This window comes from Nomascus leucogenys, chromosome 9 (genome assembly GCF_006542625.1).
Source record: "Nomascus leucogenys isolate Asia chromosome 9, Asia_NLE_v1, whole genome shotgun sequence".
NCBI classification, from domain to species: Eukaryota; Metazoa; Chordata; class Mammalia; order Primates; family Hylobatidae; genus Nomascus; species Nomascus leucogenys.
The window spans coordinates 46,777,075-46,795,647 of NC_044389.1; the positions used below are offsets into that span (position 1 = coordinate 46,777,075).

The 18,573-nt window shown below is 41.2% G+C and overlaps 1 protein-coding gene across 2 annotated transcripts in view; it reads right to left on the reverse strand.

Moving 5' to 3' along the window:
• Positions 1-18,573, reverse strand: part of CRACD (capping protein inhibiting regulator of actin dynamics) — a 289,402-nt gene that overhangs the window by 107,175 nt on the left and 163,654 nt on the right. The window lies entirely within an intron of this gene.

Genomic DNA, 18,573 nt, shown 5'->3' on the forward strand with positions numbered 1-18,573 from the left:
AGCTGTCTCTGCTGTTTAGCTTTGCCCATTACAATTCATTTTGCTTATGCCTGCGAGCATAATCTTCCTGCATAACCACTATTATAATATCATTGCAATTTCTTATATTTGTGGAGAACCTTATGTATGACTTTCAAAACATTTTTCACAACTATTTTCTCACTTTATCCTCATGACATCTCTGTGATATGTACTTGTCATTTGTCAAATACATAGGCTCACTGATTTTATATGATGACTCCGAGGTCTCCTAGTTAATAAATGGCAGGATTGAAACAGGAACCTTTAACTTCTGGGTTTTAGCCCATCATTATTCTATGACAACATACTTTTCACTAACCTACATAAAGTACCATCAGATGTTCTCTGCTGTCCTCTTGATAAAACTCCACAACCTCAGTGTGGCTTTTCAGGTCCTCCTCAATCTGGTGCCTTCATCTGTCTGACCTTCTCTCCCATTTCTCTGCAACCCACACTAGCTGCTTTCCTCATAACAACAGTAACACCCTCAACTGGAATTCTTTTCGTTTTTTTTCTCGTAGAGATGGGGTCTCGTTATGTTAACCAGGCTGGTCTTGAACTCCTGGGCTCCAGCGATCCTCCCACCTTGGCCTCCCAAAGTGCTGAGATTATGGGATTACAGGCATGAGCTACCATCCTGGCCTACTTAGGCAAATTCTGTATAACCTTCAAGGCTCAGCACATGTGTCTGGTAGATATAATCTTCCACCTAAGCACTTAATGACTGAACTATATATTTTAACATTTAATTATACTCAATATAATTTACAGTAAATCATAGTTGTTAAGTTTAATGTACTGAAGTCTTGTTTCTGTTAGAAGACCAAATTTTTTTCTCATAAAGAGTGTTATAATATACTTTTATCCATGAACATACACCATTGTCCAGTACAGATTAAGTACACAGTAACAAACGTCAGGTATATTTTTGTTTCTATACACTGCCTAGCATCATATGAGGACACGGTCCCCGAAATGACTGGGGTTGGGGAAAAGGCAGAATTTCAGTCTTGGAGTAACGGGGGTACCAGGAAGACTCTAAGTCAGGGACAGGGTAGGGGCCTAGGACCTGAAATTGGGTATACACTGAAAGGAGAACACGCAGCATGGCTGACCTGATTCTCCTTACATATATCCTGCTTTGTAAAGAATTAGCCTCAATACTGAGCCAGGCCTAAACTACAGGTAGGGATTAAGTGGTTCCTAAGAGGCAGGGAGAGGGAAAGAAAAAAAGAAAGAGAATACGACCAGGCAGACCACTGGTGAATTGTGTCCTAGAACCCAGTTACCATCTGCAAGGCAGTTTGTATTGCGAGATATAACACACTTGTTGCTGATCATGAGAAACAGCACTCATTTCAAAAACCCAGGTGATTCTCTAAATAAAAGTGTGGCCCATATTTGTTTTTGTAAATAAAGTTTTGTTGGAATACCCATTTGTTTAAGCCCTGCCTGTGGCTATTTGTGCACTGCGAAGATGGAGTTGAACAGCTGCAGCCAGTCTACGTGGCCCGCAAAGCCTAAAATATTTACTATCTGGCTCTTTACAAAAGTTGGCCGATCTCTGCTCTAAAATCTAGTTCTGCCTTTATAAAGGAATCATAAAGCAATTTTTGGCAAGGGAGACCCAGAAGCTGCCAGTAGATTCAGAAAGACCAGGAAGTTTCCTTCTGTTATTGATGATATGTTGTTGTATGACTTTATCACTTAACATTCTAACTTAGTGTATCATGAAGTGAGATTTTTTAAAGGTACTGAATTAGGATGTCTCTATGATTATTTGGGCTTCAAGCAGGATTATCTAGTCCAGTACAGCCTTGCTTGATAAGGAAAGGTATTCAATGGTTGTCCATGGTTATCCTGGCTTAGGCTTTTTTGGCTTCTGGTGAGGAGGTGGTACTGGGCTTACTTTCCACTTATGGTGTAAGGCAAAGGGACGCTGGTAAGTGTAGTGATCACATGGCAAAGGAGAAGAAGCCAGAGGGAGGAAGGAAGGGAGACAGAGAGAGAGAAAGAGACAGACAGAGAGAGACAGAGAGAGAGGGAGAGAGACACAGAGAGAGAGAGGTGTGAAGGAGAGGGAAAGAAAGAGGAAAGGAAGGCAGGTGCCAGGCTCTTTTTAACAACCAGCTCCTGGGAACAAATAGAGAACTCATTCACCTTTCCTTGCCCCACAGGGAAGGCATTCATCTATTCATGAGGGATTCACCCCCTACCATGACCCAAACACTTCGCATTAGGCCCCACGTCCAACAATGGGGATCAAATTTCAACATGAGGTTTGGGGGACAAACATCAAAACTATAGCACTATCTTAAATGGATTTCTCAAATTTTCTCTTAGCAACAGAGCATACACAACATAATTTTACCCTTTTTTGCTGACTCTGAATCATCATAATGAAATTTATTGCACTATAGACCTCTGGAGTCCCTAAGGAATGGAGGTTAATTGAACAAACACAAAAGGGCCAAGAAAACTTATTTCATAGTTCTTGTATCTGCGTTTCTCCTCTCTCATTCTCAGCAGCTGATCTGCAGTGGAATATACCAGGACTGAAAGGTGATCTAAATCAACCACCAATCTCACAACACAATTCCTAGATCCCAAACAATGTGCCCATCTAATGAGATGGTTTGGTCTAGTTTAGTTCACCAAATCATCAAATATTTATAATGTGCCTCCTCTGGGATAGTCAGAGTCCTACATTCAATGATGATTAAGGCATGATTTCTGCCCTTAAGGAATATGACTCCAACCTTGGTAGAAAACCCAATGTGACCCAATGATATGTAGATAAGAAGGCCCCACTTCTTACGACTTCACATTTTGCTATTTTGCTCATTCAGACCCAATATTTCACTTTCAGGGTTCCATTCGCACATTCGTTGCATTTTCTGGTGACACTGAATAATATCTAAATGGACAAGGAGAAAGTTGAAGAGCAGGATGGAAAGCAAATTCAGGACTCTGCCTTAGAGCAACAGCTTGAAGATGTGACTTCCAAGAATGGGTTCTACCTAAAAATGGAGACTTCCTTGTATTATACAGTAATATCTCAAAAATTATTTCCCAGCTAATGTTATGATCTTGAATTACTTCGTAAAGGTCCAGGAAGACATTAGATAGACTGGGCATGATAATCCCGCTTCACTAACTGGTCATTCCTGTCTCACTTTCACAATGATGAGCGAAAGGGAAGTCCTAAATATTTCTACCTAATCAAGCATAGTAATCAAGCTGTATGATTTTTTCCCTTTATAATAAGACTTTAGGCACCCCTAAGACTCAAAATCAAATATAATACAAAGAATAAGCGGTACTTGGGGAAAGAGAAATATGGAAGAGAAATAGAAGATGAGAGAAATAAATGGAAGGCAGACAAGAAACGGGTTCAGGGAGGCAGAAGAGATGGAGGAAAGAGAAAAGGTAAAAATCAAGATGAGAAAGACAGAGAAGAGGAATATTCAATCAAAATGTCTTTATTCAAAAAATAACCATGTTGAGGCTGGCATGGTGGCTCACGCCTGTAATCCCAGCACTTTGGGAGGCCTAGGTGGATTGATCACCTGAGGTCAGGAGTTTGAGACTAGCCTGGCCAACATGGTGAAATCCTGTCTCTACTAAAACTACAAAAAAATTAGCCAGGCATGGTGGTACGTCCTGTAATCCCAGCTACTCCAGGAGGCTGAGGCAGGAGAATTGCTTAAACCTGAGAGGGAGAGGTTTTTGCAGTAAGCCAAGATCGTGCCACTGCACTCCAGCCTGGGCGAGAGAGCAAGACACCATCTCAAAATAATAAATAAATAAATAAATAAATAACCATGTTGAGAGAAGATCACAAATGAAGAGCTAATCTCCTTGCAAGAATAAGCGTGTGGCGACCAAAGAGTGAAGACTTCAGGTGGACACTGAAGGGCACATGGCCTAAGGCTTGTATCCTCTGATGCTCAACCCTCTCCAGATCTTTTACCAATTGAGGACAGTTGGCTCCCAGCTTTAGGGTAAAGGAGACAGTGAGGTCACCTGCTTCCAGGAGCAGTCTTGTGCTGGAAGAGCTGGCTTTAAGCCAAAAGACACTATGTGGTAAACTAGAACTAGCAACTGAAGAAAAAACATGTTTGAAGCAGGATTAAGTACGTATATGGTTAAGCCAAAGAAACAGAAAGAAATTAGGTCAATATAAGACTATATAATATAGAGGTTGTACTAATTTACATTCTCACCAGCCATGTATAAGCATTCCCTTTTCACCACATCCATGCCAACATCTATTGTTTTTTGACTTTTTAATAATAGCCATTCTGGCTGGGGTAAGGTGGTAGGTACCTCCCTGTGGTTTTAATTTGCATTTTCTTAAATAACTAGATTAAACCATCACTATGTGCAGATGATATGATGAAAAACTCAAGAGAATCACCTGAAAAACTATTAAAACACAAGAAAATTTAGTAACCCTGATCAATGTGAAGCAATGGCTTCCACCAATAACAAACAGGAGATATAATGGATGAAAAGACCTCAAGTATAGCAGCCAACACAATAAAAGACCTAAACGTAAACTTAATAGAAATGTGAAGGCGATACATGAACAAAATTTCAAGTCATTTTTAAAGGACAGACAAGTGACCAAATGGAAAAGCATAGTGCGGCCTCAGGAAAAACTGACATCATAAAGATGTCATTCTTCTTAACTTGGAAATCAAATGCAATTCCAATAAAAAAGAATAGCGAGGAAAACTCTGAAAAAAAAAGAGTAATAAAAAGAAACTAGCTCTGTCAAATATTAAGATGTTTTACAGACCTCATCAATTAAAACAGGCCAGGCATGGTGGCACACACCTGTAATCCCAACACTGGGAAACCAGGAAGGGAGGAGTGCTTGAGGCCAGGAATTCAAGACCAGCTTGGGCAATGTAGCAAGACCCTGTCTCCACAAAAAATTAAAAAATTAGCCAGGCCTGGTGGCAAGTGCCTGTAGTCCCAGCTACTTGGAAGGCTGAGGTGGTAGAATCACTTGAGCCCATAAGTTCGAGGATGCAGTGAGCTGAGACTGTGTCACTGTACTTCAGCCTGGGCACAGAGTGAGACCCTGTCTAAAAAAAATTTAAAAAATAGTAACAGTAACAATTCAAACAGTGTGAAACTGTTGTATGAATAGACAGATAAATCAATGGAATAGAACAGAAGGCCCAGAAAACAGACCAAATACATTTGAGAATTTCATATATGATAAAAATGGCATCTTAAGTCAGTGGAGAAAGACCATTCAATAAGTGTTGCTGGGACAGCTGGACAGCCAACTGGAAAAGAAAAAGTTGGAACCACACTCACACCAGACACCAGGATAGACTCCAAGTGGAACAAAGACTAAAATATTAAAAATGAAACCATAAAAGTACTAGAAGACCCACAAAAATGAGGCAACCTGACATGATCTGTCCCTGATGGAAGAACACACCACATATGAAATAGTCTTGAAAGGGGAAAATTAATCAAAATCTGAAAGCACCTCAATCCCTACCAATTTACAGAAAATAAAGAGGACAGAGGAACATTTATAAAGTACACCACAGGGATGCAACTAGCAAAACCCAGACTGTGGGAGACTCAAGAGAACAAACTCAAGGTGTTATTAGGAAACAAAAAAAAAAGAGAAAAGAATCAAGAAAAAAGAAAAAGAGATGAACCTCTGGTTTAAAAAGAGATTAAAGCCACACTGCCTTAGTTCAGGTGCTCATTATCTCTTGTCTGCTGTCAACTTCTTCAGGAACTTCTACTCAGGAGATTTTACCATGGCCATTATAACGTGAAGACCTGCTGCTTTTTTTTTTTTTTTTTTTTTTAAGTTTACTGGTTTCTTAACTTTTATTTCTTTAATTTAATTAATTAATTTTTTTGTTTGTTTGTTTGAGACGGAGTCTTGTTCTGTCACCCGGGCTGGAGTGCAACAGCGTGATTTCAGCCCACTGCAACCTTAGCCTCCCAGGCTCAAGTGATTCTCCTGCCTCAGCCTCCCAAGTAGCCGGGATTACAGGCGCACACCATCCACATGCCCAGCTAACTTTTGTGAGGTTTTTTTTTTTTTATTTTTTTTCAGTAGAGATGGGGTTTCACCATGTTGGCTAAGTTGGTCTCGAACTCCTGAACTCAAGTGATCCACCAGCTTCGGCCTCCCAAAGTGCTGGGATTACGGGGATGGCTCACTGCGCCTGGCCCTTTAATTTAATTTTTAAACAGGTAAGATATTCCCAGAGGTGAAAAAATTCAAAGTTAAAAAAGGCACAAAGTGAATTCTTTTAAATTTATTTTTATTTACCTTATATGTCTACATCTATTTATTTCAATTGTTGTTGGGGTACAAGTGGTTTTTGGTTACATGGATGTATTATATAGTGGTGAATTCTGAGATTTTAGTGCACCCCTTACCCAAGTAGTGTACGCTGTACCCGATACGTAGTTTTCAATCTTCACTTCCCTCCCACTCTCCTCACTTCAGAGTCTCCAAAGTGCATTATACCACTCTGTATGTCTTTGCATACCCATGGCTTAGTTCCCACTTGTGAGAACATACAATAAAATTTGACTTTCCATTCCTGTGTTATTTCAATTAAAATAACAGCCTCCAGCTTCATCCAAGTCGTTGCAAAAGACATTATTTCATTCCTTTTTATGGCTGAGTAGTATTCTGTGATATGTATATATACCACAGTTTCTTTATCCACTCATTGGTTGATGGGAACTCAGATTGGCTCCATATCTTTGCAATTGTGAATTGTGCTGCAAAAAACATATTCACGCAGGCATCATTTTGATACAATGACGTCTTTTTCTTTGGGTAGATAGCCAGTAGCGGGATTGCTGGGTTGAATGGTATATCTACTTTCAGTTCTTTTAACAATCTCCATACTGTTTTCTATAGAGGTTGTACTAATTTACATTCCCACCAGCAGTGTAAAAGTGTTCTGTATTCACCACATCTATGCCAACATCTACTGTTTTTTGACTTTTTAGTAATAGCCATTCTGGCTCGGGTAAGGAAGTAGGTGGTGAACTGTGGCTTTTAATTTGCATTTTCCTAATAATTAGTAATACTGGGCATTTTTTCACATGTTTCTTGGCCATTTGTACATCTTCTTTTGAGAAATGTCTGTTCATGTCATTTGCCCACTTTTTCATGGGATTATTTGGGTTTTGGAGTTTATTTTATTTTATTTTTAAATTTTTTTTTGCTGATTTGTTTGAGTTCCTTGCAGATTCTGAATATTAGTCCTTTCTTAGATGCATAGCTTGCAAATATTTTCTCCCATTCTGTGAGTTGTCTGTTTACTCTGATGATTATTTCTTTTGCTGTGCAGAAACTTTTCAGTTTAATTATGTCCCATTTATTTATTTTGGTTTTTGCTGTATTCGCTTTTGGGGAATTAGTAATAAATTCTTCCCACCCCGTTCCTCAAGCCAATTTCCACTTCCTTAAAATACTGCTGCTGTTTCATGTGAACCTCTCAATATATTTGTATGCATTTACAAGAAAATCTTAACTTATATTCTTTTTACCCCTTAATAACAAATATGTACACCAAACATACTGTTCTGGCTTTTCTTCAGTGAAGTATTTCAATAGCTTCCAAATTCATTTTCCTGACTGCAATTTTGTACTTTCCAATCCATTCTTCATGTGACTGTTGGGTTGATCATTCTAAAATGCAGATCTGATCATGCTTAAAAATTTACAGTGTCTCCCTCTTAACTACAGGATCAAGTTCAACTCCCTAGCTTGGCACAATATTCAACATCTTTCATAATCTAGCCCTAACCTACCCTCTTTCCAGGGGTTTCGCTTACCACTCCTCACTACGAATCCCAAACCCCAAGGACACTGGATTCTGAATACACCAAATGCTTTCTTTGTCCATGATTCTCTCTCGACCTGGACCTTCTTTTCACTTCTCCATCTGCCGAGTTTTTACTTTCTATCTATCTTTCAAGATCCAGCTAAATGATACATCCTTTCGGAAGCCTGCCCTCACTTGTCCCAAGCAGAACTACCAGGGACTGTGCTCCCGTATTAGGACTAATCAATTTTGCCATCCACTATGCCCACAGTCTTTTGTTCAAGGCTATAATACACTACATGTCACAGTGTACCATATTATTATTTGTGCTAGTCAGTAGTGAATAAATGAAAGATCATGCCTAATGGTCAACCCAACCCCTTCCCCAAAGAATTCTAACTTCAAAGAATGGAATTCCAAAAAAAATATCAAAAGCCAGGCTTGCAAAGAATTTTACCAGTCTGCTAAAATGAATTGATTGGTTTGCCTTCATTCCAGATGGTCCTTGAAATCAACATCTTGTATTATTCACACAGCACACCAACAGCTGCAGGGAGGCTTGTACCCTTCTTCCAGCAGGCCCCAGCAGGCTATCTGACTCCTTCAAAGAACTCCAACTTACCCTTGGGCATACACCAATGAAAATCCCACTGTCTCATATCCTAGTGAGCAGAGAAGTTCCACAAGCTTATTTAGGGAGAGCCAACAGTTGGTTACAACAGCAGAGACTGGAAATCAGAAGTTCCCCTAATTAGATCCCTGTGCTAATCTCCCAGAAAACAAAGAACTTCAGTCTAATTTTTTTTTCTTCTGTGTTTAGGAGTATTTCAGCTTATGGTGAAAGTAAGAATTTGGCTGCAGAAAAACACTTGATCAGTAATAAGAATACAGATATGGTTGCTGATGAAAGCTGCAGTGAAGGAGCTAGTGTAATTGGCCCTCCAGACCAGTGCCCTGCCTACATTACCAAAGGTAAGTTTCTGAGTGATTTTATTCCTTTTTTCCTCTTTCAATCAAATATAATCTTATTTCCTTTCTTGTATTTCTTTCAACCAAATACTCCCAATTAGTTTCTTCATAATTATCTGCCTGCAGTATTATACTGTAAGCCTGAATGCACCAAATGGTCATTTATGTTTTCATAGATTATATTAAATATCTTAACCAACACTTTTTACAACTTCTTACTAAACACACACATTTAAGCATTGACCTAAATCATTACTGTCTAACTGTGCCTGAAATCACGGGACTTTAAGCTGGAAGGTATCTGAGAAATCACCTAGTGATCCAATGCCCACAATGAACGCTTACTAAACAAAAGGTGAGTATACTTCTCCAAGATCACATGAGTTGCATAACCTGACCAGGATGTTTTCCTAATATTGATTTCAGCAGGGCATGGTACCTCACCCCTGTAATCACAGCACTTTGGGAGGCCGAAATAACAATCTTATTGTTCTCTTGAGCCCAGGAGTTCAAGACCAGCCTGGCCAAAATAGCGAAACCCCATCTCTACTAAAAGTACAAAAATTAGTTGGCTGTGGTGGCATGCACCTGTAATCTCCAGCTACTCGGGAGGCTGAGGCACGAGAATCGCTTGAATCCAGGAGGCGGAGGTTGCAGTGAGCTGAGATCACACCACTGCACTCCAGCCTGGGCGAAAGAGCAAGACTCTGTCTCAAAAACAAACAAACAAAACCTAATATTCATTTCACTGTTATTTCTATCACACTGAGTTATCTCCATTCCATTTCCTTAATCTTATTGTTCTCAAATTTGCTTCATAACCTACTGTGGTCTAGCCCACCAGAATCCTCAAATGAAGGAATTTCCTGTTACTAGGAGCATCTTCTTGAATTATATTCAAACTCCCTCTTGCAACAGGGAGTAAAAGTAAGGTAAGAAGAGAACTGGGGATTGGGGGAGAGGCAAGTTATTCATCTTCAATTAGATGAGTCCATCTTCAATTCATCTACCAGTTAGAAAGTTCTGAGGTGCCTCATTATAGATTCTTTCATAACATCTCACATTCTGTAAGCTATATTCAGGGCAATGAAGGTCAAAAGGCACAACAGGCTACTCTGCAACTACCTGGCCAAATATCAAGAAAGACGGTAAATTTATTGCTCTATGTTATAGCCCAAAATAAATGAGAAGAACAATATCATTATGAAATAAAGAATTCTTGTTAGATTCTTCCTGCAGTCATCTAAAAGCCTTTGGGACTGAAATTATTTGCAGTCATAAGAAGAAAATTTCTAGGCTGGGCATGGTGGCTCATGACTGTAATCCTAACACTTTGTAGGGCTGAAGCAAGAGAATTGCTTGAGGCCAGGAGTTTGAGGTTACAATGAGCTATGATCATGCCACTGCACTCCAGCCAGGGTGACAGAGAGAGAGCCTGTTGAAAGAAAAGAAAGAAAAGAGGGAAGGGAAGGGGAGGGGAGGAGAGGGGAAGGAGGGGAGAAGTGAAGGGAAGGCAAGGGAAGTGGGGAGAAGGGAGGAAATGAGGGAGGGGAGGGGAGGGGAGGGGAAGATAAGGGAGGGAAGGAAAGGGAAGGGAAGGAAAGGCAGGGGAAGGAAAGGGAGGGGAAGGAAAGGGAGGGGGAAGGAAAGGGAGGGGAAGGAAAGGAAGGAGGGACGGAAAGGGAGGGAAGGAAAGGAGGGGAAGGGAGGCAAAGAAAGCAGACCAGGTGAGGTGGCTACTCTTGTAATCCCAGCACTTGAGGAGGCCAAAGCAGGAGGACTGCTTGAGCCCAGGAGGTTGAGACCAGCCTGGATAACATAGTGAGACCCTGTCTCTACTTCCCAAAAAAGAAAGGAAAAAAAAGAAAAGAAGAAAATTCCTGCATATTCAAGCAGACATTTGACAGGGATTAAATTGTGTCCCCCCAAAAAGATATCTTGAAGTCCTCACCCCTACTATCTCAGAATGTAACATTATTTGGAGACAGTGTCTTTATAGAAGTAATCAAGTTAAAATGGGGTCATCAGGGTGGCCCTAATCCAATAAGGCTGATGTCCTTGTAAAAAGGGGAAATTTGGAGACAAAGACACATCTAGAGAAAGACAACGTAAAGACACAGGGACAACATCATGTACAAGCCGAGGAACACCTAAGGCTACCAGAAGCCAGGACAGAAGCAAGAAGAAGATTCTCCCTCACAGCCCTCAGAAGGAGCCAACCCTGCCAACACTTTGGTTTTGGATTTCTAGCCTCCATAACTGTGACACAATTGTAAAACAAAAAATAAAATTCTAAGCTCCCACAACCAACTGCATGAACCCTTCCTCTTGGCCAAGGGCATTCCAAAGTTAATCTGAAAAACTAATTCAGGCCGCAACGGGAAGTGGCGAAGTGGCGGTCAAATATGCCTCATTATTTATACCTTCCTCCCTTTGCAATTCAGGCACAGCTTACCAGCATTAACATTACAACAGAGACTTTAATACTGACAGAACGGACTCTTTAAGTCTGAGAAGAAACATTTACAATCTATTCTCTCTGAAGCCTGCTACCTGGAGGCTCCATCTGCATAAGAAGAACTTTGGTCTCCACAACCCCTTATCTTAACCCAGACACTCCCTTCTATTGATTCCAGGTCTTTAATAAACTCTTTCAACCAACTGCCAACCAGAAAATCTTTGAATCCACCTAGGACCTGGAATCCCTCCCCTCTCCCACCCCACCTCCACCTTTCTGGACTGAACCAACGTACTTTTACATGTATTGATTGATATCTTATGTCTCTCTAAAATGTATAAAACCAAGCTGAAGCCCAACCACCTTGGGCAAATGTTGTCAGGACCTTCTGAGGCTGTGTCATGAGTATGTCCTTAACCTTGGCAAAATAAACTTCTAAATTGATTGAGACTTGCCTCAGATACTTCTTGGTTTACATAATCAATATGTCTGTTGTTGAAGCCACCTAGTTTGTGGTACTTTGTTAGGGTATCCCTAGGAAACTCAGACATCTGATAAGCAATGACCCCCAGCCAGTACTACCAGGAATCAATTCCAGGTGAGGGACCCCTCTGAATGTTAATCAAAAATATTCAGCTTAGCTTTCTGCAAAAAGTAAACTTGAGACATTTTCTACTTCAGAATAATTTTCATATTTTTGCAAAGGCCAATTTTAAATGCCACTTCTCTCCAAATACTACATTACCACTTTTGCCAAACCAGGATATGGAACACAGTCACACACACACACACACACACACACCCCACACAGAGTGTATCCCTCTATTTGGTCTTGAATAGATCGGAAGTTCCTACAGTTACTGGGACTATGATTCCAACTGATGCCTGTCAGTTTAGCAGATGAGATTGGAACAGCTGTATCTTCAATACACATCGTCTTAAATAGATGCTCAGAATGAATTACAATTAAATTACAGAGCTGTCAAAAAGGGTTATAATTATAGCATTTATTCACCATATTTACAAGGCCAGACATACACAAAAGGAACAGAAGGCTGAAGAAAAAGAACAAAAAACCCACTCCACATTACTTACCTCAGCAGGAAATCTGGTTGGGGGAGAGAGGAAGATGAGTTAGTTATCATGCAAAGAGCCCATTTCCTGCAACCACACAGCTCTGTGTTTCCAGAGGGTCTTCCATTCCAGAAGTTGGAGGCGCTTTAAGACATCATCTGGTGGCAACGCATTTCTCTTTTACAATTGGAAAAGGGAGGACCAACAAGGTTGCCATGACTCACCCACAGCTACAGACAAGCAAGGGAGGAGCTGGGACCTGAACCAAGAGCAAGGGCTACTCCCGTCAGTGGGCTGAACAAGGAAAGCAAAATTAGGACAGCCAGACCTGGTGCCTTGTTTTGTTCTCATCTATAAGAGCACATTAATTTATCCAGCAGTTATTTATCATGCAGCTCTTTTAGGAGGCTTGGAAATCGCCCTTCACTTTCTGCTAAAATGACACAAGATAAAAGAGAGGAAGAAAATCCTCAACTGCCATTTATGCTAGTCAATTCTGTTACTAATCAATAATGCATTTAGAACCACCGGAAGAATGGTACAATTCTCTTAGTCACCTTCAACCTCAGCATCCAAAAGATAAATTGAGGATAGTAATACTACTCAGTGAGCAAACGCTTTGAATTAAAAAACAAAACAAAACAAAAGCTAACTAGATCATCATCCATGGTTTCAATCAGGCAATCAACAAATATCTATTGTGCTGTCTCTACGTGTGACATTGTGCTAGAGACTGTCAAGGGCATAAACAGGTGACAGACTTAGACTCGTTTCTCAAGAGCTCATAGTCCAGTTGAAGAGACAAGGTACAAAGAAAGATAAAGTAAAACAAGGCAGTAAATATGCATTATGATAAACTGCCAATTCAATCATATGTACAAGTGCAATGGACTAAATATTTATGTTGCCCCAGCATTCATATGCTGAAACTCTGACTGCCAAGGTGATGGTATTAGGAGGAGCAGCCTCCAGGAAATGATTAGGTCATTAGCGCAGTGCTCTCATGGATGGGATTAGTGTCTTTATAAAGACATATGAGCCAGGCACAGTGATTCATGTTTGTAATCCCAATGCTTTGGAAGACTGAGGTGAGAGGATCACTTGGGCTCAGGAGTTCAAGACCAGCCTGGGCAACATAGTGACACCCTATCTCTACAAAAACATTTAAAAATTTAAAAAATTAGCTGAGTGTGGTGGTATGTGCTTGTGGTCCTAGCTACTTGAGTGGCTGAGGTGGGAAGAATGCTTGGGCCCAGGAGTTTGAAGTCAGAGTAAGCTATGACTGCGCCACTGCACTCCAGCCTGGGTGAAAGAGCAGTATGCTGTCTCTTTTTTTGTTTGTTTGTTTTTTCTCTTTGAGACAGAGTCTTGCACTGTTGCCCAGGCTGGAGTGCAATGGTGCGATCTCAGCTCACTCCAACCTCCACCTCCTGGGTTCACATGATTCTCCTGCCTCAGCTTCCCGAGTAGCTGGGATTACAGGCAAGTGCCACCACACCCGGCTAATTTTTGTATTTTTAGTAGAGATGAGTTTTCACCATGTTGGCCAGGATGGTCTCGATCTCCTGACCTCATGATCTGCCCACCTTGGCCTCCCAAAGTGCTGGGATTACAGGCATGAGCCACCACGCCTGGCCTATATTTTTTAAATAAAAAAATACATGTGCAGGTTTGTTATTTTTTTTTTAATTACAAAAAAAATCTGAGAGAGCCCCCTCACCCCTTTCATTATGTGGAGTGACAGTGAGAAGATGGCAATCTACAAGGAAGCAGGCCCTCACCAGACACCAAATCTGACAGTGTCTTGATCTTGGATTTTCCAGCCTTTAGAACTGTGAGAAATCAATTTCTGTTGTTTATAAGCCACCCAGGATGGTATTTTGTTAAAACAGCTGAATGGACTAAGACAAGAAATTCACAGCAAGGAGAAAATTACCTGAGTCTTACCAATCTGTTTCTCACCCTTTCTACCCTGAATGCGACCATTCAGGCTTTCTTATTATCTTCAGGTTTATTGGATGTTCTCCTAAAAATGTATTTCAGTTGGTCATTCAGTTGCTAAATTACGTTTAGTCTAAAGCTGTCTCCTTACATATTTTAAATTCAGCCAAAAGGTTTCTCCATAGTAAACTGTAACCTAACTATATGTGTAAACAGGGCATAACCTACTCTTGTGCTAATCACCATGTATTGGCCAATCAAAGGTGACCAACTGCTCAAATCGTGTTCAAATAAGGCAAATGCCAAACTGTAACCAATCCAGAAATAAGGCAAACACCAAACTGTAACCAATCCAGCTGTTTCCGCACCTCACTTCCATTTACTGATGGCACTTTCCTTTTTCTGTCCATAAATCTTCCAACATGTGGCTGTACCGGAGTGTCTCTGAATGTACTCTGGCCTGGGGATTGGGGGTGTAGGGGCTGTGGAAGTGGAGGTGATCCCAGATTCATGACTCATTCTTTGCTCAATTAAACTCTTTTATTTTATTTTATTTTTGAGATGGAGTTTCACTCTTATTGCCCAGGCTGGAGTGCAATGGCGCAATCTTGGCTCACTGAAACCTCTGCCTCCTGGGTTCAAGCAATTCTCCTGCCTCAGCCTTCTGAGGCTGGGATTACAGGCATACACCACCATGACCAGCTAATTTTGTATTTTTAGTAAAGATGGGGTTTCTCCATGTTGGTGAGGCTGGTGTCGAACCCCCAACCTCAGGTGATCCACCTGCCTCGGCCTCCCAAAGTGCTGGGATTATAGGTGTGACCCATTGTGCCTGGCCTCAATTAAACTCTTTAATTTGTCTAAGGTTTGTCTTTTAACAGATGGCATCTGAAGTGAGATCCAAAGTAGAGGTTACAGAGACCTCCAGGAGCACTGAATGACCAAGAGAGGTTACCTGCTAGGCCCATTGTGTCCACTGCTTTCGTGCAGCAACTGGGGGCCATGGTAAGCTCTCTCTTGGATTCCAAAGCTGCACAGATTTGTGCTGTGAGTTCTCTGAGTTTGTGTGAGCAAATTTCTGATGCAAACTGGGTTTGGAAGTCATGACAGAAACTGGACTAGGTCCAGGATCAGATTGGATCCAATAATTAACTGGCTTGGATCCATTTAGAGGCCTTAGATATCTGTCTGGGTCAGACAGAAACTGGGAGTAAATGGCAATATTGCAGGGGTGGCAAACTTAGGCTTTGGAAATTCACAAGTATTTTTGTGTTCTCCCTGCTTTGTTTCTTTTTTTGTGTGTACTTCGGTAGGGAAAAATCATTGGCTAAGTTGATCAAGGGGATCTGAGAGCCCAAGCCAAGATTCAAGGTAAAAATGAGATCCGTAATTTCAAAAGAATTAACTACTCCACTGTCCAGCTCTGCCTACATTTACATGTGGAGGTGTTACTGGAAAGGGGTCCTGATACAGACCCCAAGAGAGGGTGCTTGCCTCTTGCACAAGAAAGAACTCAGGGCATGTCCACAGAGTAAAGTGAAAGTAAGTTTATTAAGAAAGTAAAGGTGTAAATGAGTGGCTACTTCATAGACAGAACAGCCCCAAGGGCTGCTGGTTGGCTATTTTTATGGTTATTTCTTGATTATATGCTAAACAACGGGTACATTATTCATGTGTTTTCCAGGAAAGAGGTGGGAAATCCCTGGAGCTGCAGGTTCCTCCCTGTTTTAAACTATATAAGGTAACATCCAGATGTTGCTATTGCATTTGTAAACTATAATGGTGCTGGTAGGATTGTCTTTTGGCATACTAATGTATTATAATTAGCATATAATGAGCAGTGAGGATGACCAAAAGTGACTCTCATCACCATCTTGGTTCTGGCAGGTTTTGGCTGGCTTCTTTACTGCATGCCATTTCATCAGCAAGGTCTTTGCGACCTGTATCTTGTGCCAACCTCCTGGCTCATCCTGTGATTAAAAATGTATAGCCTCCTGGGGATACAGCCCAGCAGGTCTTGATAGTGGCAGGTGGTACTCAAATACCTAGGTAGATTGGGGCAGGTCCCCAGTGAAACCCCACCTCCAGGCCAAAGACAGTTTAAAGCCTGAAAGCCAAGCTACAAGTCAAATCCACAGACCAGATTGAGAGCCTGTCTTCCCATTTGGCATGTTTTCCTCTAATTAATCCCCATCCTTCCCCTGTTTTCCATATACCTATCCTTCCCTAATTGGTGTTTTATACTGTCATGCCCATGTTTAGTTGTGCCTTTGTTTTAACCTTTTTTGCATACTCACAGACCAATCAGCATGCACTCCCCAATTCTGAGCCCATAAAAGCCCCAGACTCAGCCACACTGGGGGAGAAACCACCCGACCGTGGGTGGCTGACCCCAGCACATCCCCTCTCCACTGAGAGCTGTTTCCTTGCTCAATAAAATTCTTCTCTGCCTTCTTCACTCTTCAATTGTCAGCATATACTCATTCTTCTTGGATGTGGGACAAGAACTCAGGAACTGCCAAAGGTGGGTACAAGCTGTAACAAAGGCAGGCTGGGGCACACCTGGAACAGCCATGGGCTGAGCTGGTGCACAAGCCAGGCATGGCCTGGGCAGGCTGAGTGGGCAGGCCTCCTCCTGCAGGAGGCAGTATGGCCAAGCTAGGCCCAGGCAGGGGCACTGCTGGCCAGAGGTCCCCTGCTTGCAAAGTGACTGGAAAAATCCTTTTTCAGTCTCAGCCTCATTCTACTCAGCTCCTATTCAAGATGGAGTTGCTCTGGTTCAAATGCCTCTGACATAAGTATTATAGTAGGTCTTGGAAGCAGTAATTGCTTTAGAAATGGCAAAATCTTACTAAAGCTCATTTAAAATTACAATGGAATGTTACAATGGAATGTTTGTATCCTCTTCCTACAAGGCTACAGTAACCAAAACAGCATGGTACTGGTACCACAACAGAGACATAGATCAACGGAACAGAACAGAGCCCTCAGAAATGATGCCGCATATCTACAACTATCTGGTCTTTGACAAACCTGACAAAAAGAAGAAATGGGGAAAGGATTCCCTATTTAATAAATGGTGCTGGGAAAACTGGCTAGCCACATGTAGAAAGCTGAAACTGGATCCCTTCCTTACACCTTATACAAAAATTAATTCAAGATGGATTAAAGACTTAAATGTTAGACCTAAAACCATTAAAATCCTACAAGAAAACCTAGGAAATACCATTCAGGACATAGGCATGGGCAAGGACTTCATGTCTAAAACACCAAAAGCAATGGCAACAAAAGCCAAAATTGACAAATGGGATCTAATTAAACTAAAGAGCTTCTGCACAGCAAAAGAAACTACCATCAGAGTGAACAGACAACCTACAGAATGGGAGAAAATTTTTGCAACCTACTCATCTGACAAAGGGCTAATATCCAGAATCTACAATGAACTCCAACAAATTTACAAGAAAAAAACAAACAACCCCATCAAAAAGTGGGCAAAGGACATGAACAGACACTTCTCAAAAGAAGACATTTATGCAGCCAAAAAACACATGAAGAAATGCTCATCATCACTGGCCATCAGAGAAATGCAAATCAAAACCACAGTGAGATACCATCTCACACCAGTTAGAATGGCCATCATTAAAAAGTCAGGAAACAACAGGTGCTAGAGAGGATGTGGAGAAATAGGAACACTTTTACACTGTTGGTGGGACTGTAAACTAGTTCAACCATTGTGGAAGTCAGTGTGGCGATTCCTCAGGGATCTAGAACTAGAAATACCATTTGACCCAGCCATCCCATTACTGGGTATATACCCAAAGGACTATAAATCATGCTGCTATAAAGACACATGCACATATATGTTTGTTGCAGCACTATTCACAATAGCAAAGACTTGGAACCAACCCAAATGTCCAACAACGATAGACTGGATTAAGAAAATGTGGCACATATACACCATGGAATACTATGCAGCCATAAAAAATGATGAGTTCATGTCCTTTGTAGGGACATGGATGAAGCTGGAAACCATCATTCTCAGTAAACTATCGCAAGGACAAAAAACCAAACACCGTATGTTCTCACTCATAGGTGGGAATTGAACAATGAGAACTCATGGACACAGGAAGGGGAACATCACACTCCGGGGACTGTTGTGGGGTGGGGGGAGGGGGGAGGGACAGCATTAGGAGATATACCTAATGCTAAATGACGAGTTAATGGATGCAGCAAAACAACATGGCACATGGATACATATGTAACAAACCTTCACAC